This window comes from Mustelus asterias, chromosome 30, assembly GCF_964213995.1.
Source record: "Mustelus asterias chromosome 30, sMusAst1.hap1.1, whole genome shotgun sequence".
Lineage (NCBI taxonomy): Eukaryota > Metazoa > Chordata > Chondrichthyes > Carcharhiniformes > Triakidae > Mustelus > Mustelus asterias.
The window spans coordinates 6968116-6988443 of NC_135830.1; the positions used below are offsets into that span (position 1 = coordinate 6968116).

The 20328-nt window shown below is 44.2% G+C and overlaps 3 non-coding genes across 3 annotated transcripts; all 3 read right to left on the reverse strand.

The window, feature by feature from the left end:
• Positions 1-1408: 1408 nt before the first annotated feature.
• On the reverse strand, positions 1409-1480 carry trnaq-uug (transfer RNA glutamine (anticodon UUG)). Its single transcript has one exon. It is a non-coding gene; the product is annotated as a tRNA-Gln (tRNA).
• Positions 1481-5313: 3833 nt separating this feature from the next.
• On the reverse strand, positions 5314-5387 carry trnan-guu (transfer RNA asparagine (anticodon GUU)). Its single transcript has one exon. It is a non-coding gene; the product is annotated as a tRNA-Asn (tRNA).
• Positions 5388-16023: 10636 nt separating this feature from the next.
• Positions 16024-16096, reverse strand: trnar-acg (transfer RNA arginine (anticodon ACG)). The gene has a single exon. It is a non-coding gene; the product is annotated as a tRNA-Arg (tRNA).
• Between the last annotated feature and the right edge of the window lie 4232 nt (positions 16097-20328).

Here is a 20328-nt window from a genome sequence, read left to right on the forward strand (position 1 = left end):
TAGAAGGATGAGAGGAGATCTGACCGAGGCAATAAAATTCTAAAAGGGATTGATCGATTAAACGTAAACCATCCCGAACAAGAGGTCACAGGTATAGATTGAGAGGCGGTGGATTTAAAAGTGAGATGAGAAGGAAGTACTTCTCGCAGAGTGTGGTGAATTGGTGGAACTCGCTGCCGCATAGCACGGTGGAGTCTCAATCGCTGGATGATTTCAATAAGGAGATAGATATATTTCCAACTTAAAAAACTAATTAAAGGGATATGGAAAACAAGCGGGGATTTAAAGAGCAGCGAAAGATGAAATTTAAAAAAAACATTGCTGATGCAGGCATCTCTCGCCAGAGACTCAGAAAAGTGCAATGTAATAGAAGTTGAACTGGCTGACAAATTCCACCTTTGTAAGGAATTTAAACAAAAGTTCCTTCGACAAATCAATCCTCAACAATGGCAAATAAGAGCAAGGATCCACCTAAATTTAGACGCGGTTTGCTGGGTTCAGAGTGCTCACCATTAGACCAGAGAACCTATAACATCGCAGCCGGTTGCAAATGGTCACTCAAAGCATTTGACCCACTTACTGTTGCTGCCACATTGAATGAAAAAGGTCACATGCTTTGAGTGACCATTTGCATCGGACGGCTCTGTTCCTGTTTCTCTGCTGTGATGGTGAGCACCCTGGACTCCGAATGCAGTAATCGGAGTTCAGAGCTTGGTGAAAGATTGTTTTTTTTTGCTAAAGCAGATAATGGGTTTGCTGAAGGGAATTTAATTTTAAATTCTCAGTAAGTGGAAATTTCAGCAAATTACACCGCAACCACGGATGCTGCAGCGAATGATTGTACTGGCGTCATTGCATCAACCCCAGAGAACGATTGCTCAAGAATACAAAGCGCTGAGAGGCAGGGAAGCTACAGTGGGCATTGTGTCCACCTGGACGTGTAATTCACTCTGTTATCTGTCTCAATCTAAACAAAAGTTAGGAGGTGAGAGGCCAGAGTGCGACACGTTACCCGTGGAATCAACAGTAATCTGAATGAAGACAGTAGACTTTTATCCCAAAACACACACACACACACCCACACCCTCTCTTTCTCGCTCACACACACACCACACACGCTCACGCACACACACGCTCAGGCACACACACTTGCTCAATAATTGCCAGACTCCAGTCGAATTGTTATTGTGTGGCACCAACCACTTCTTTTTTTCAACAGAGGAGTTGAAGGACAGCGAAAAGATGAAAAACACTAACGTTGCAGGGATCTGGCGCCTGAGGCTCAGCAATGTGCATTGTAATAGCAGTTGAACTGGCTGACAAATTGTCCTCTCTATTCGTGCTTTGTGAGAAATGGAAACGAAGCGCCCTTCAGCAAATCAATCATCTGCCTTTGCAAATTAAAGCAAGGCTCCGCCGAGATTTGAACTCGGATTGCTGGATTCAAAGTCCAGAGTGCTCACCATTACACCACGAAACCCAACTCACGGCAGCCATCTGAAAATCGTCGCTCAATACTTGTGCCAATTTGAACAGCAGGGAGAAATATCAGTCCCGTTGTACAATCCCGTCAATTACCCACAACAATTAATCATTACATTGCCGTGGCTGGTTGCTCCTGTAAAAATGAGTAGGCTACCTTCAACTGCATTAAATTTCACTGCAGCTGATCACATTCAAAGAGCAATGTTAGCATCGAACAGATATCAACATTACTGTGGTAATTTTACTGAACAACATCAGCTGATCAGAGCTCTGCTTTCATCACACTGGAAGCCAATGTGAAAATATGAAGAATTTCAAATCTTAACAGACAGAAAGGAGTGTGTGACTGTGGACAATTGGCGCTGTGCATATTCCTGTAATCAGTCTCTCGGAAAATCAGGCAGATGGGATCCTGGTGGTCTCGTGGTTAGGATCCGGCGCTTTCAGGGTCGCAGGCTGCGTTCGATATGTTAAGATTTAATGATTTTCATAGACAAACCAGCAATACTGCCTGGTCCAAAGCAGCTCTGCCAGAATCGGTGGAGTGAGATTTGCATTTTTACTTCCGAGTTGGAAATGTCACACGTGCAACAGGTCAAGAACAAAAACAAATAGTGAAAAACAGTGATATGATGCAAAACGCTGCCGATAGAGGTGGTGATACAAGGGAAAATCTGGGTGGTAATGGGTCAGATTTAACCGTTTGCATTGACAGAAATATCACTCATTTCTGGATAACATTCTCGGGCTAAATTACAAGAAAACCTCTCCATGAATGAAATACTAAACTATTTGACTTCGACTGATTGCAAGCAGTTTTCATTCAGAAAGCAGTAATTGTGAAATTTACAAAGCGGGATGGAGAAAGACTCAGTTTCAGCGGTGACACTGCGGGAGGAATAGCGAGCTGGAGTACACTGAGAAAAGCAGCAAAGTTTAAACATAACCGGAACCAACCAATGTTGCCCTTGACCGTTATTCCTTGTGTCAGTTGTCTTACTCACTGTCACAGACCTTCCCTTTTATATTCTTTACTGAGTTATTTCCGCTTGAAATACCGTAGAAAACTCAATAGTTCAACTCAAGTTTCGTGATAAACGAGGATAACTCTGTAATCCGAACCACTTTGAAACAAAGCCATCGGGAAATGTTTCTACCTGGTTTCGAACCGTGGGCTTTCGAGATGCAAAGCGAGCATGATGACCACATACCAACGTGGGTACATGATGCAGCTCCGATTTAATGGGAGAGCAACTAAACTCGTCCGACAAGCCCGTCGGTTGCTCACTTTAACAAAAAGAGAAAACGCTGGAAATCACATTGTGTCTGGCAGCATCTGTCGAAGAGAAAAGAGCTGACGTTTCGGTCGGGATGACCCTTTGTCAAAGTTTTGTGTGACACATTTGCTTTCAGATTCCAGCATCCACAGTAATTTGCTTTTATCCAGTTGCTCACTTTACATTCTCTCTGCTGGTTCCTCGAATCAAAATGAATGATGATTCATTCCACTGCATTAAATTTTAGTAATCACATGTTTGACCAAAGCTGTTCATAACGTTTATAGTAATTTAAGTGAAAATCGAACAGTGGGAGAATGTGATCCCCCTCCTTCATAAAAATCATATCCTAAATTTAGTGTCTTAGATTTCCCATCAAGGACACCAGCAGAAGTCATTGCTGTCAGAGCTGGTATTGGCAATGAACCAAATGAATGGAATTGGATTAGATCACATGTCCCATTGAGTCTCCTCCCCCACTTTAAATCAATTCCGAGCTCAACTACTGCCTCATTTCAGGAATCAATTCAGTTAAATTTGGTTCCACATAAACAGGGAGAGAAGAGATGGAACAAAAACAAAAAAGGGGAATGGATAGTTAGACTGAGAGAGGGAAGGACTGAGACAGATCTACAGAGAGAAAAGAGAAAGTGCCAGAGTGGGGTAGACACTGAACAGAACAGATACACTTCATTCTGAAAAATATTCTGGCAATGGTGCTGAAGAATTGCGCTTCAGAATTTGCCGCACCTTCAACTAAGCTGTTCCTAAACTACAACACTGCCATCAACCGCCAATGCTACAACTTGCCCAAGATTGCCCGCTTTACAAAAATCAGGTCAAATCCAACGCCCCACATTACCACCAGTCTACTCTTGATCATCAGTAAGGTGACGGAAGGGGCAATAAACAATGATATCAAGAGACATTCCAATGCAAACTGCAGGAACATCCCCCGATGTCACGATTCGGATCTTACTGCATTCCAGGCTTAACACTGAGTTCAACAACTTCAGAGCATCTCCTTTCCTCCATCTTCACCCCATTTCCATTAATTTTGTTTTATTTAATTTTATGCAATTTATTTTTATTAATTAATATTTTTTTATTTTATATCTATATTTATTTTTTTGATTTCCATGTATTGCACTGTTTATTTAAAATCTCACTTTCCATCTTGTTGCCCCCTCTCCCTCCATCCCACTCGGGCCAAATCCTACATTTCCTTTGTTCTGCCATTTGCACATTCTGATCTCGAAATGCGCAGCCTGCAGCACCCTTCTCAGCCATGGTCACCACCATTTAATTTGCCTTTTTGTTTTTCTTGATTGATATGTGACACCTTTGCCACCCACCCCTCACCCATATCCCTCACCATTACAGTATAAATCTCGTCCAAGTTTCTTTGTCTTCAGCTCTGACGAAGGTCATCCTGACTTTGAACGTTAGCTCTATTCTCTCTTCACAGAGGCTTTCAGGCCTGTTGAGATTTTCTGGCATTTTTTGATCTTGTTTCAAATTCCAGCATCCGCAGGAAATTTGTTTATATCAAGAGGCTCTTGTCAGACGGACTTGTCTCTGGAATACAAAAAAACCCCGCTGAAATTGAAAAAAATGCGCCAAATTACCATAGATCGGCGACATTAAAACCATTGCAGGCAGTTTCCCTGGTGGTCAATGGTTAGGATTTGTTGTTTTCACCACTGCGGCCCGAGTTCGATTCCCGGTCAGAAAATGAAGATTTATTGTTTTCTTGCAGGACATGATGCAGGTGGATTTGCAATTACTTCTTGATCGAAAGCATGAGTGATATTGCTGCCAGTTTCAACAGCAGAGAGAAAAATCCGCCCCATTCCACAAGCTCGTCAATTACCCACAGCAATTTATACTTGCATTGCCTCTTTTGGCTCCTACAGTCAAAATGAACAATGAAACATTCTTGTAGAATCCCTACAGTACAGAAGGAGACCGTTCGGCCCATCGGGTCCGCACTGACAACAATCCCACCCACGCCCTATTCCCGGAAACCCACATATTTACCCTGATAATCCCGCTGACACGAGGGTCAATTTAGCATGGCCAAGCAACCGAAATCGCACATCTTTGGAAAGGAAACCCACGCAGACAAGGTGCAAACTCAGCACAGGCAGTGACCTGAGGAATTTAACCTGAGCCAATGGCGCTTTGGGGCATCATTGCTAACCACTGTGCCACCATGCCGTCCTTTTCTACTGCATTTAATTTTACTGCAGTGTTAGTATCAACCTGTGATAAACCGTCTTGTGCTAATTCTGCTGAACAACATTAACTTATCACTGTTAATGGAAATGGGTTCCAACCCCAAGTTAGGCGGCACTGTTTTTAAACTTTGCTGCTTTTCTGGGTGAAATCCAGCTCTCCATTTCTCCGGCAGCGTCAACGCTCAAACTGACACCAGATGACAGTACAGCCGGTAAAACTTGAGAGCTATTTTTACTGACGCCCACGGACCCATTGCCAACCCGCAACTGTTTGCTTTTGAAGGATCATGGTAAGGAAACAGTACAAGCTCCGTCCCTGGGTGGTCTGGACCCACCAACCTTTCGGTTAACAGCCGAACGCGCTGACCAATTGCACCACAGAGACTGATGCAGCAGCTGTTAACGATATTCTAATCCAGGGTGTCAATGATCACAATTCTATTTCTGCGAAACCTGTTCCAGAACTACAGCATCACCGCACCATTTACAAGTCTACACAAGTCTCTTTGTGCATTTCGAATCCGTAATATTGCTGTGGTGTAGCGGTTATACCCTTTCTCCTATGAACGTGCAGCTAAAATGAATCCATGTCTCTTGTCGGAGGGAGGAATTCAACGGGAGGGAAGGGAACTGACCACCAGAAGCCCAAGGATCCAATACTTTCGATACAATCATCAATAACACCATTCACAACTGCATCTCCTTCCAATATTATGATCCATTTCCCTCAGGATTTGTTCCACAATTTAATATTTTCCTTGTTCTCTCCTCATTTTGAAATGACAGGCGCTTCAATGTACAACACAAACACAACCTGACGGACAAACAGTGGGAGACAGGTCTCTGGGTAACACAAATCCCAGGGTGCCCATTTTCAGATTCACAACAGTCAGATTTTCAGTCAAATGAAGGAATTTATCACTGAAAAGTTTTGGAAAGTTGCTGTAAATGTTGTTTGTGACTCGCTCGGGTATTATGTAAATGCTACTCGAATGCTCAGTGAGTGGGCGATAATCTATCTGCGATTTGATGAGTCTCTGATCGGTATATTGTGACGTTTTACCTGGGTTAGAGTATTCTGTGTCCCTGGCATGGGCAGTAACTCCCTGATTGAAGCTGCAGTTGCCACTTACCACTTTCTGCTGTCTGTGGGCGATTGGAGAGTGCGGGGTAAGATCCTGCTGCCTGTCCCTGTCTTACTCATTGTGGAAGAGAGAATCTTTGATGGGTTTGTTCCCCTCTCTGAAATGTGGCGTCAAATGACTGTTATTAATGGAGGTGACGCTGTGGTAGCCTTTAATATTCTGACACAAATGCGTAGGGCGCAGTGCCCCAGTGGCGCAATCGGTTAGCGCATGGTGTTTATACAGCAGTGCGTCCTGCGGGCTATGCCCAGGTTTTAAATTCGAGCCTCACCTGACGCGCAGATGCTTTAGGTCGGGCGAGTTATCGCTCGACCAGCTAATCATAGAAGCATAGAAACCCTACAGTGCAGAAGGAGGCCATTCGGCCCATCGAGTCTGCACCGACCACAATCCCACCCAGGCCCTACCCCCACATATTTTACCCGCTAATTCCTCTAACCTACGCATCCCAGGACTCTAGGGGGCAATTTTTTTAACCTGGCCAATCAACCTAACCCGCACATCTTTGGACTGTGGGAGGAAACCTGAGCACCCGGAGGAAACCCACGCAGACACGAGGAGAATGTGCAAACTCCACACAGACAGTGACCCGAGCCGGGAATCGAACCCGGGACCCTGGAGCTGTGAAGCAGCAGTGCTAACCACTGTGCTACCGTGCCGCCCCTTTTATTATGGGGACCAGCCAGGACAGCTGGTGGGATTTGAATACAATACGAAAAATCTGGAATTGAGAACCATTGATGACCATGAAAGCATTTTCGATTGTTGAAGGAACCCATATGATTCACCAATGTATTTTTGGAAGGAAATCTGCCCTTCTGACCTGGCCTAGCCTGCATGTGACTACAGAGCCACAGCAATATGGTTGCATCTCAACTCGGGTTGGGCAGTGAATGATGGCCAGCGACGGCAATGTTTCAGGAATGAACAAATGAAAAAGCCCGAATGTGCAAGTTTGAGAGAAACTTTCTGAACTGTCAGAGGTGGAAACGGTAACCAGTTCGAGATATTCTGTCGGGTTTGAGTGTGTACAGAAATGGGGAAGGGAAAATGCAACTCTGTGTAAGATACTGTATTCAGCAATTTCCTCTCACTCAGGTTAGAAATAAGTATAAATGTTTCCACCCGTTTTGGAACTGGGAACCTTTCATGTTTCAGATGAATGTGATAATCACTACACTACAAAAACGATGCTCGACAACTGACTGGAATTCGAACCGCGCTGTCTGACTGTACTTCAGAGTCATGTATTCTCTGTTTCTGAAGTGTGGTGTTTAATAAATTCACCTAACACGTTAATGGTTCCCTGTGTGAAATAGGACAACAACAGTGTTCAAATTTCCTCATCTCTCAGTGTGAGGAAAAGTTACTTAATTTCCGTTTGTTATTAAATATTGACAGAAAACATTATCTCTCAGCCTAACTGCAGTTGCATTTCCAAGTGTTAAATAATATTCTGCAAAATGCTCAGTTAAAGTAAAGTTTATTTATTAGCTACAAGTAAGGCTTACACTGCAATGAAGACACTGTGAAATTCCTTAGTCGCGAACCTCCGGCGCCTGTTGGGGTCAATGCACATAACCAGCACGTCTTTCAGGCTGTGAGAAGAAACCCACGCAGACACGGGGCGAACGTACAAGCGCCACACAGACAATAACTAAAGCTGGGAATTGAACCTGGGTCTTTAGCGCTGTGAGATAGCAGTGCTGACCACTGTACCACCGTGCCGCCCGAGACATGGCAAAAGAGAAAAAAGGCGCAAATGTCATTTTATGATTCTAATGTGAGATGAATTTCTCTGCCGCATCAAAAAAGGGTATTGAGCCGAATTGTACTTCCACAAATCAGGTTGTGAAGTTAAATCAGACTGCACGGTTTGACCTTCTAGACCAGCCGCTTTTGTCCTCAGCGGATTTTCTGTATTGAAGGTGTTATCAGATTCTATTCATAGAAACATAGAAACCCTACAGTGCAGAAGGAGGCCATTCGGCCGATCGAGTCTGCACCGACCACAATCCCACCCAGGCCCTACCCCCACATATTTTACCCGCTAATCCCCCCTCTAACCTACGCATCCCAGGACTCTAAGGGACAATTTTTAACCTGGCCAATCAACCTAACCCGCACATCTTTGCACATATTTGCGCAGGTCCCAGGCAATAAACGGGGCAGAAACGTTATCAAAACTCACTGCTCTGAAGTTTCCGAATTCCAGTTTATGGTTAAATGTGAACTGAAAAGGGGATCAATCAAAATATTGACAAACATTGGTCTTCACCATTTCTTAGAAAACTTATGCAGCTAAATCGCCAGTGCTTTTTGCCGGCAGGGGTGTTTGGAGAGTGGGGGAGACTGAAATATTGCAGCTTTTCCCTGTCTCATTAACTGTGTAACTGAGTAAGAGAGAATAATTTATGGGTTGGTGAGAATGGAATAATTGAACGGATTTCTAATGGGTTAGCTGCAGATACAAGTTAAGTCCAATAGTCAGAGACCCCCCATTGCAGACACATCCATGTCATCGGGAACCGGCTCTCCAACAACCGGCGCCGTCTCCATTCAAGCCTTTCGGTGTCTTGTCTGAAACCAAATATTCTGACTGTTCCGAAATTGATATTCGGTTTGAATTGCTGATGTGCAGTAACGAGAATCCTTTCAATGTCTCTGATCAGTTAATTTTACTGAAAACATCAGAGTCAACGTTCCAGCCTCTTAAAGAATGGAAGGTTGCCTTGATTGTCTCTGCTCAGTCAGTCAACCCTTCAATCTCCTCTGATTCCAGTTCCCAAACAGTTTCTAAAGATTCGCAAAGCTGGGGCAGTGTTTTCTGGTTTGCTTCCTGCTCCATTTTCCCCATCTGCCAACTGACAATATTTTCCAAAATCTCCGCTCAATCCTCCGCCTTTCCAGGGATGAGGAAATTCAGTTTTGTGGTGAGGTTATAGAGACCGGGCTTGTACTCTTGAGAGCAAAGTTAGTTAAGCAGAGATTTCACGGAGCTGCGGGGAGAATTGGATGATTTGGAGAACTCCTCCAAGGAAACATAGATACGCCGGATGACCAATTTGCCTTTCAAAGATTCTATGGTTCTCCTTGCTTCATGTCGCAGTCGCTTTATTTATTGTTAGACACCCTGAAAAGTGAGTAGGCGCAGGATGATAAGAGACTTCTGTAGTTTCAACTGGTTCTATTTCCGCCCAACAGTTCCGAGTGCCGCTGAGAGTCACCGCACGCTTCACTCAATATTGAATCTGCGGTACCCCGCCCACAGCTTCCGTTTGCTGCTCTCACTCTGACCCGATTGTGTGATTGGACAGATTGCTGAAGTTGCGCCATTCCTCTCATTGAGGTTGGATGAGCAGTGCAATGGGACGGGGATCTGTGTTTCTGTCTCTGACGGAGGATTCCTCTCACTGCTGAGTTACAGACTGAGGAGGATCATGGAAAACTGTCTCGCTCAGATCCTCATCATTATTTCAGTCCTCAGAAAGTTTTTTTCCTTCCCAGTAAAACTACATGCTCCTCCTGACTGCTGCAACCCAGATGTTATTGTTGCTAAAGCAACAGTGATGGTGGAGATGATAATTGTATCGCTCAACATGAGGCTGACTCTGATTCTCATTATTGTTGTTATTTCTGTTAGAATGGAGCCACCAAGACAAAGTGGAACAACTGGGTCCTGAAATATCTGTTAAGGAGGAAAGTAACGTGACACTAACCTGCACCTTGGAAACTAGCCATTCTAATCCTTATGTGTACTGTTATAGTCAGTGGAGGGGGCGTGGGGGGGGGGGGCGGGGGTGATGGTATAGGGACACAATGAAGTCCTTTTATTTACGACGCGAAACAGATAGTATTTTTATTTAGTTTAATGTTTCTTTGCGTTCATACAGGGCATTGTGTATTTTTGAGCACGCACCACTATTAGACATGTTTCAGATGGTGATTAACTATGTTAGTCTGCACCTATTAAACCAACTAAATTCTGTTGTAAACTGCAGCAGATGCTAATATGTGCACGGTGTCAAAGTGGGAACGTTTCTTTCCTGACATTGCGTCATAAAATTCAGCATTTCTGATTTTGGTGAAAGCATTTGAGGCCGAGGTCATTGCACTCAACAGCAAATTTCAAAGCTATCTATGTAGAAAACAACTCGCATTCAATTTCACAGGAGTCCTAAAATCTACAGGTTGCATCACAGTAACAATAATACAAATCAGGAAAGATTTGGCAGAAACATATTTTGAACATATAATGAATACATTGAATCTCCAGAAAGAAAGCCATTTACCACTCAGCACCAACAGAGCATCACGTATTCATGACCACTGCAGCTAATCAATCAAGAAGTCGCATGGCACTGGGGAATGGGTACTTTCATTATTCTCATCATAAGTCACCAATTCAGAAATCTGCAAACATCCTTATAATTTGCCTTACTTGTTAGGAGACCACTATGTTTGTTTTGGACTCTGTTACATTGATCAAATTGCATTGTAAATGATGACCACTCTCTGCATAACCAACTGTGCCCTGACCTGTGCCCCAAATTTAAACTTATTTAAATGAACCATTGGCCTGATGCTCTACAATCGCAGTTCAATCGAGTAGATGTTTCAGGATAAACCTTTCCCATATCAGATTGTACTTTATATTGTTGACTTCATATATTCCTTGAATCCCTGTGCCCTCTAGTTTTAGACTCCCCTACCTTTGGGAAAAAATATTGACTATCTCGATGAACCATGCCCCTCATTATTTTATAGACCTCTATAAGATCACCCCTCAGCCTTCTACGTTCCAGAGAAAAATGTCCCAGTCTATCCAGCCTCTCCTTATAGCTCAAACCATCAAGTCTCGGTAGCATCCTAGTAAATCTTTCCTGCACTCTTTCTAGTTTAATAATATATTTCTATAATAGGGTGAACAGAACTGTACACAGTATTCCAAGTGTAGCCTTACCAATGTCTTGTACAACTTCAACAAGACGTTCCAACCCCTGTATTCAATGTTCTGAGCAATGAAACCACGCACGCTGAATGTCTTCTTCACCACTCTGTCCACCTGTGGCTCCACTTTCAAGGAGCTATGAACCAGTACCTCTAGATCCCTTTGCTCTGTAACTCTTCTCAATGACCTACCATTAACTGAGTAAGTCCTGCCCTGGTTCAATCTACCAAAATGCATAACCTCGCATTTATCTAAAGTAAACTCCATCTGCCATTCGTGAGCCCACTGGCCCAATTTATCAAGATCCCGTTGCAATCCGAGATAACCTTCTTCACTGTCCACTGTGCCACCAATCTTCGTGTCATCTGCAAACTTCCTAAACATGCCTCCTTTTTTCTCACCTAAATAATTAATATAAATGACAAATAACAGTGGACCCAGCACTGATCCCTGAGGCACAACGCTGGTCACAGGCCTCCAGTTTAAAAAACAACCCTCTACAACCGCCCTGTGGCTTCTGTCATCAAGCCAATTTTGTATCCATTTTTAGCTACCTCCTACAGAGCGACATTAGCTACATAGAAGCGACTTTTAAAAACATATGCTTTATTTTCATAACTATCAGTATCTTTCCGCACTATAAACACGGGCTGTGTGTCTGGATGTTGTCGGTACCAGTACAGCCTATAGTCGCTCTCTGCTCCTTGAAAGTGGAGTCACAGGTGGACAGAGTGGTGAAGAAGACATTCAGCGTGCTTGGTTTCATTGCTACACGTTAAAAACACGATCTCGCCTTCTCTCTTAACATCTGATGTGAGCGGCTGGGTGACAGAATCTCCATGTCTCAAATATGGAAATAACAACACAGAAAATGGTCAGAAGGGCGTATGATTAATTTGTGGTCTGGAACCAAGCTTGGGAAACGTGTGAAACAGTGCAATGTTTTTTGCACGTAATTACCTGTCAGGAATGATCCCCACAGCAGCTGCATTGCCGCTGTCGCTCTGTAAAAGGGGAGCTGCGTGTTTGATTTTATCCGGTCTAATCCCAGCCTTCAATAATCAGCTTCCTTTTTCGTATGTTCTCAGCTCCCTCCCTTCTGTCTCCAGTGGTGCTGTGTGACACCCAGGTGGTGAGATAACAGACAGTAACCAGACGCACCGTGAGCTGGATTAACATAATCATCCTTACAGAGAGAACTTACACATTTAGCGATTGACTTGGGGAAGAATGTAGAAAAATGGGGTACAGGAACATGGGAACAGCAGTAGGCCATTCTGTCCTTCGATTCTGCTTCGTCATTCAGTTAGATCAGGGCTGACCAGCCTGAACGCCACTTTCCCGCGCTATCTGCATAGCGCTTAATGCCATTCGGCTTCCAAAAGCTGTTGATTTTTTTGAACATGCTCAATAATTGACATTCCACAAAAAACCCTTATTTTCTTACTGTGACCCGGAAGCTAATGGAGGCTAAATAGTTCTGTCCTGGTTTTTTTTTTCTCAATACGTCCATTAGCCTTATTATCAGGACAGTTTTAACAGTGATTCCAGTGAATTTTTTCTGTGTGTGGGACATGGATACCACTAGTTGTCCATCGGTAGTTGAGATCAACCACATTGTTTTGGCTTTGGAGTCACGTGTAGGCCAGACCAGGTAAGGACGGCAGATTTCATTCCCCAAAGTACATGAGTGAACAAAGTGGGTTTTTCCGACAATCGACAATGGCTTCATGGTCGTCAGTAGATTCTTAGTTGTCGATATTGTTTTCATTGAATCGGGTCCGCGCAACATTCACTGAGTTTCTGGATTAATAGTCTCAGGATAATACCCCCTCGGCCATCGCCTCTCCTGTTGTGAGTATCAGCAATACCGAAAATGTATAGAGGCACCACAGAGTGAATCATGCTCTATTTATAGCCCAATATTATTACCATTCTCTGGTCCGTTCATCTTGTCACTCTGGGGCAATGTTTTTTTTTTCATACCAGGCTCCCTCTGGTTTCTGTCATTGCGTCTCTCAGTCCACAGTAATACACCGCGCTGTCCGACAGCCACAGCTCACACATGCTGAAGTTCCCCTCGCTTTTCGACCTCTCGATATATGCAGAAAATAGTGTTCCCACGCCCTTTGCACTGGAAATATCTCCATAATAAGAGATATAGATCAAGAAGATGGGGGCTTTCTCCGTTCTTTTTGCTGGGAACCTTCTCCCGGTCCTGGCGATACAATTGAATGTAATATGCACCAGCTGCTATGCAGTTAACCTATTGGTCACCGGGGCATTGAGTTTAAAAAATGGCGAGTCATATTGCAGCTTTATAGCACGTTAGTTAGGCCGTACTTGGAATATAATTTTCAATTTTGGTCGCCACACTACCAGAACGATGTTGAGGCTTTGGAGAGGGTGCAGAAAAGATTTACCAGGATGTTGCCTGGCATGGAGAGCATCAGAATCATAGAAACCCTGCAGTACAGAAGGAGGCCATTCGGCCCATCGAGTCTGCACTGACCACAATCCCACCCAGACCCTACCCCCACATGTACACGTTAATCCCTCAAACCTACGCATCTCAGAACTCTAAGGGGCAATTTTAGCATGACTAATAAACCTAACCCGCACATTTTTGGACTGTGGGAGGAAATCCGAGCACCTGGAGGAAACCCACGCTGACACGAGGAGAATGTGCTTACGCCACAGACCGTGACCAAAGCCGGGAATCAAACCCAGGTCCCTGGAGCTGTGAAGAAGCACTGCTAACCACTGTGCTACCATGCCGCCCATTAGCTAAGAAGAGAGGTTGGAGAAACTTGGTTTGTTGTCACTTGAACGACGGAGGTTGAGGGACGACCTGATACAAGTCTACAAGATTCTGAGGGGCATGGCTAGAGTGGATAGTCAGAAGGTTTTTCCCAGGGTGGAAGAGTCAATTACTAAGGGGCATAGGTTTAAGGTGCGAGGGGCAAGGTTTAAAGGAGATTAATGAGGTAAGTGTTTTACACCGAGTGTGATGGGTGCCTGGAACACGCTGCCGGGGGAGGTAGTGGAAACAGATACGATAGTGACATTTAAGGTGCGTCCGGACAAATATATGAGTAAGATGGGAATAGAGGGATATGGTCCCCGGAAGGATAGCGGGTTTTAGTTCAGTCGGGCAACATGATCGGTGCAGGCTTGGAGGGCCTAAGAGCCTGTAACTTTCTTTGTTCTTTGTTCTTTGAGTCCCATTCAAACTTCATCGCTGTAACCGGCTCCTTTGATATTGAGTCTCCAGTAGTGACACCGGCAGAAATTTAGAAATATTGAAAGTTAAGGTGTTATTATCATTCTATTGTAACTCATAACATCAGAACACGGATCACATTATCATCTACAGCAAAGCGGACCTAAATTACTGTCGACATCGCTTGCAAGAAGAAGTTTATGTCCCTTGTAGACTTACCAGGCAAAAGAGCTGAAACAGTGAGAAACGAATACAAAATGATACCCAACATGTTTGCAGCGAGTTTATTGCGGAATTAAACAGAATGGGTTCAATCTGTAATTGTTTGGGTGAAGATATTTACATGTATTTCCGGTCTCTCCAGCGATTGGTTAATTCCCAAACGAATCAACTGGTGACGTCCAATCATGTCCCTGATTCTCCAATTCATCCAATCAGCTCACAGACCCTTTGTTCTCCAGTTTATTACGTCAGAGCAGGGCCAGTGAATCAATGAAGTTGTTTTCCCCACAGCGGGACCGAAACGAGGATTCACCGCAATGTTGGCCCTTGAGCCAAGACAGCTTCTGAGGTGGTGACAATGAGGTAAATGGTTAATGTTGTCCTTGTAACAATGTCGGGAGTTCCCATTCAACAGTCTGAATATTTTGCATATCCTTTTTCACGTTATATGAAATTGAAAATATCTACAACGAAGAACGAATGTTCCAAAATACCCTTTTTGATTTTGATGCCCTTGCATTTAATATCAGCGGGGTTCTTGTCAAACATTTTGGAGGGCCGAAGGGCCTGTTTCCTGTGCTGTACTGTTCTCAACAGTGGGTGGGGGCGGTGGCCGGGGAAGGGGTGTGCTTCCACAGGTTGATCTTCAGATTCAATGTCACCGAGGAGATCCATCTACCTGCCTAAAGAATGTTCCTGGAGACCCATCTTCTTTCTCAGGAAGTCCATGTCCACCTCAGAATTTCTATTACCTAAATTGACCGCATCCAACACTCTCGGAGGCAATGAGTTCCAGGTCCTGAGCACTCGCTGTGGAAAAAATGTTGCTTCCAAATCTTCTTCGCCCCCGCCTTGCCCAATATCTTAAAATTTGCCCCTCCCCCTCTAAACTTGCCCTAATCTAGTCCACCTCGATTAAATCGCTCCTCAATCTCCTTCGCTCCAATGGACAACAATCCCAGCATCACAAACCAGAAACTTCTGGCTAATTTGAACTTTTCAAAACTAAACTTACTCCAAAGAAATTCCTCCATCTGATTTAACTGAAATTTGTCAACTTTTAAAAAACATTTCTGTGTATTTTGCTTCTTAAAATTAAACATGTTTAATCAGAGTTCATCAACTTTTTAGAAAATGTTTTCACCATTTTGAAAAATGTAATGTTTCCTCATATTTTTCGAGAAATTTCCAACTTTTTAAAGAGTAGCTTAAACTTGCTAACATATTTTCCCCGAATACTTTAACGAGAATTCGTCATTTAAATAAACTATTTTTTTTAAAAAAACTTAATTGAAGTTTATCAGTATTTTTTTTCTTAAAATAGTCAACACTTTTTTGAACAATCATTAGCTAAGATAAATTCCATCATAGAAGCTGACTGCATTTGGTCAACATTTCTCTGAATTGGTCCAAAATTTGTCAACACACATTTTTCACCCACACGAACTACTGTTTGTGAACTACTGTTAAATTATCACACAGAGCCAGCCAGGAGTCGAACCTGGAATCTTCTGATCCGTAGTCAGACGCGTTATCCATTGCGCCACTGGCCCATGGCAAAGCAGCGTGCAGCAATGTTTATATATCGGTCCGAGGCTTCAAAATCGGCAGAAACATGGTCAAAACATATTCGTTTTTGTGAGGAAATATTACATAATTAAAATTTTCTCTACTCACTTACAGTAATTCTACTTTGCCTTGAATTGAGTTAATCTGCTGTGTTGGAATTCGAACCCTGGTTCCCAAAGCTTCAGCCTGCTTCTCTGCTTTATCAATCCAGCGTCAACAACATGACTCGAAACCGTACCCCTCCCGCTAGTGAATCCACGATTGAATATTACCTGAATGTAGTATCTTACAATCATATGGCATTGGCCCTTACTTGAGCCTCAAAATACATTCAGGAAAAGACAAAAGTGCGGAAAATTCACGACAAACTGAGCAGGAAAGAAGACACACCTATTCTGACTCAGCACGCATGTTATCAGTTTATTCAGTGGCTAAAAGAGCAGGGCAGAGGATGGGAATCCTGTGGGAGTAACTCACCTCCCGACTCCCACAAAACAGTCCACGATCGACGTGGCACAAGTCAGGAGTGCGATAGAATATTCTCCACTTGTCTGCATGGTGCAGGAATCCACCAAAGGCACTTTAGACAGCATCTCCCAAACCCAAGACCGCTTCCACCTGGCAGCTCCCCTGCCAACCCCCCCCCCCCGCCCCCTCTCCCCCCTCCCCCCTCCAACGCCACACAGCCAACACCACCCTCAATTCCCTCAGCATTCTGATTTGGAAATATATCGCCGTTCCTTCACTGTCATTGGGACAAATTCGTGGACTTCCCTCCCTAACAGCACTGTAAGTGTTCCTGTACAAATGGATTACAACGTTTCAAGAAGGCAGCTCACCACAACTTTCTCAAGGCTAAATACTGATGGGCAGTGCATGCTGATCTAGCCAGCGACACCCACATGAACAAAAAGAAACATCCAGGCAGCTCCCTGAACCCATAATCATGGGGCCAGCTGAAGAGGTGAATGGAGATAAAATGAACGTCAAGTTACATAGCCAACCCTGTTGATCATATATTTATTTTCGAGCGAGTGTGTTGTGCTGATAGTTTCCTCACAGTTTGTGCTCAGGTTCTCAAACGAAACCCCATGTGGACCAATCCCAAAGTCTGCAATGCAAAGAAAAAAACAAAATCTGCAGCTCATGAAATCTGATCAAATCTTCGTGGGAGAGGGCGGCACAGTGGCTAGTTCTGCTGGCTCACAATACCAGGGACCTGGTTTCGATTCTGGGGTTAGTCACTGTCTATGTGGATGGAGATATACAGCTTTTTAAAGTTGCAGCAGTAGCTCACCGATAGTCCCAGTAACCTAACGCGTAAGGCACTGGCTTCCTAAACCAGGGAGCATGTGTTCGAGTCACTTCTGGGATGCGGCTTATTTTAACACTTAGGTGTCCAACATTGGCAAATGCATTTCTTGCCAACTAATCCTGGCTATTTCTGGGCAGATATGTTTTGGGTGGTACATTGGTTAGCACTGCCGCCTCAAAACGCCAGGGTCCGAGGTTCAAATCTGGCATCGGGTCGCTGTCTGTGTTGAGTTTGCACATTTTCCCCGTATCTGCATGGGTTTCCTCCGGGTGTTCCGGTTTCCTCCCATTGTCCAAAGATGTGCGGCTAATGTTGATTGACCGTGTTAAATTGGCCCTAGTGTCAGGGGTATTAGCAGGGTGAATGCACGTAGTTACAGGAGTGGGGCCTGGATGGGGTTGCGGTCAGTACAGACTTGATGGGCCGAATTGGCCTCGTTCTGTACTGCAGGGAATCTATGATTCTAATGGAACCTTATAACATTCTGACCGGATGAAACAGGGTAGATTCAGAAAGAATGTTCTCTTTAGTGGGGAGTCCAGAACTCGGGATAATAGTTTGAGGATAACGGCTGAGATGATGAGACTTCCTTCAGCCAGAGAGTGGTGAATCTGCAGAGTTCTCTCCCACAGAAAGTAGTTGAGGCCGAACACTATGATTTCAAGAGAAGTTTAATATACTCTTGGTGCTAAATGGCGGATCAGGGTATTGAATTTGATTATCAGGCATGACAACAATGAATGGGAGATGATGTTCCAATGACCTACTCCTGGTTTCGATGTTTTGATGTAACAGGGATAAGAAGAAACAGTAGGGTTAGTCTCGGATTTCAACTCGGGATCTCGGTGGTTAAGGCATACCAAAATGCGATTCATACCCCTACACCAAGGAGCCTATAAGCAGCCACTGATTGAAAGAAAAGATGCTCTCTGGGCCATTCAAAACCGATCAGATAACTGCAGCGAAGGCGGAAGATGCTGCAGAAACTTAGGAATTCAGGCAGAATTTGTGGACAGGGAAACAAAGCTCATCTTTTACGTCCATGGCCTTTCATTACAACAGGAAAAGGTGAAAAATGTGGGAATTTGAAACGACTGAAACTCAGGAGGGAGGAAATGTAGCAACAGGAATAGTCTGGACGTCAGGAGAAATGAAATGATTTGATTTGGTTTTATTTATTATTGTCACATGTATTAGTATACAGTGAAAAGCATTTTTTCTTGCGCGCTATACAGGCAAAGCGTACCGTTCATAGAGAAGGAAACGGGAGAGTGCAGAATGTGGTATTACAGTCATTGTCATGGTGTAGAGAAAGATCAACTTAATGCAAGATAATGTCCATTCAAAATTATGATGGCAGCAGGGAACAAGCTGTTCTTGAGTCGGCTAGTACGTGACCTCAGACTTCTGTATCTTTCTCTCGAAGGAAGAAGGTGGGAGAGAGAATGTCCGGGGTGCGTGCGGTCCTTAACTATGCTGGCTGCTTTGCCGAGGCAGCAGGAAGCCTCGACAGTATCAATGGATGGGAGGCTGGTTTGAGTGATGGATTGGGCTACATTCACGACCCTTTGTAGTTTATTGCGGTCTTGGGCACAGCAGGAGCCATACCAAGCTGTGATACAACTAGAAAGAGTGTTTTCTATGGTGCACCTGTAAAACTTGGTGACAGTCGGAGCTGACATGCCAAATTTCCTAAGTCTTCTGAGAAAGTAGAGGCGTTGATGGGCTTTCTTCACCATAGTGTCGGCATGGGAGGCCAGGACAGGTTGTTGGTGATCTGGAGACCTAAAAACCTGAACCTCTTGACCCATTCCACTTCGTCCCCTTTGATGGAGGCAGGGGCATGTTCCACTCTACGCTTTCTGAAGTCAATGACAATCTCCGTTTTGTTGACATTGAGGGAGAGATGACAGAAATGAGAAATGAGAAAATACTTTGTGGTTCACGGCCTCAGGGTGAGGTACGCACTAAATCAGAAAATGAGTACACCACAGAATAAGGCCATGCTAAGGAATGGCAATATAATTCCAAGTCAGGATGGTGAGTGACGTGGAGGAGAACTTGCAGGTGGTGATGTTCCCATGTGTCTACTACCCTTTTCCTTCTGTATGGAAGTGGTCGTGGGTTTCGAAGGTGCTGTCTAAGGATCTTTGGTGAATTGCTGCTGTGTATCTTTTAGATACACATCGCTGCTACTGAGCATCGGCTGCGGTGGTATTGAATGCTTGTAGATGTGGTGCCAATCAAGCGGGCTGCTTTGTCCTGGATAATGTCAATCTTCTTGAGTGTTTTTGGAGCTGCACCCATCCAGGCGAGGTGGGAATATTCCATCACGCTCCTGACTTGTGCCTTGTAGATGGTGGACAGACTCTGGGGAGTCAGGAGGTGAGTTATTCGCCACAGTATTCCTGGCCTCTGACCTGCTCTTGTAGCCATTGTGTTTATGTGGCGAGTCCAATTGAGTATCTGGTCAATGGTAACCGTAAGGATGTTAACAGCGGGGGATTCAGTGGTGGAAAAACTATTGACAGTCAAGAGACGGTGGTTAGATTTTCTCTTAAGGTGATGGACATTGTCTGGCATTTGTGTGGCGCGAATGTTACTTGCCACTTGTCAGCCCAAAACCTACAGTCTTATATAATGCAGCACACTGCGGACTTTCGAAATATGAAATAGAAACAGAAAATACTGGGTTATGCCAGTATTTCTGGCACTATCTGTGGAGCGAGAATCAGAACTAACGTTTCCCGTCCAGATGTCACATGTGGGTGTCCGAGTGGGCTCTTTCCGTGCTGTAAAACTCTGTGCCTCGTTGACTCTTTTTCGGAGCCAGTCAGCAGAAAGCCCTTTGCACCTGAAACAAATCACAACATCTGACTTGGTCAAAAAGAAACAAATGAG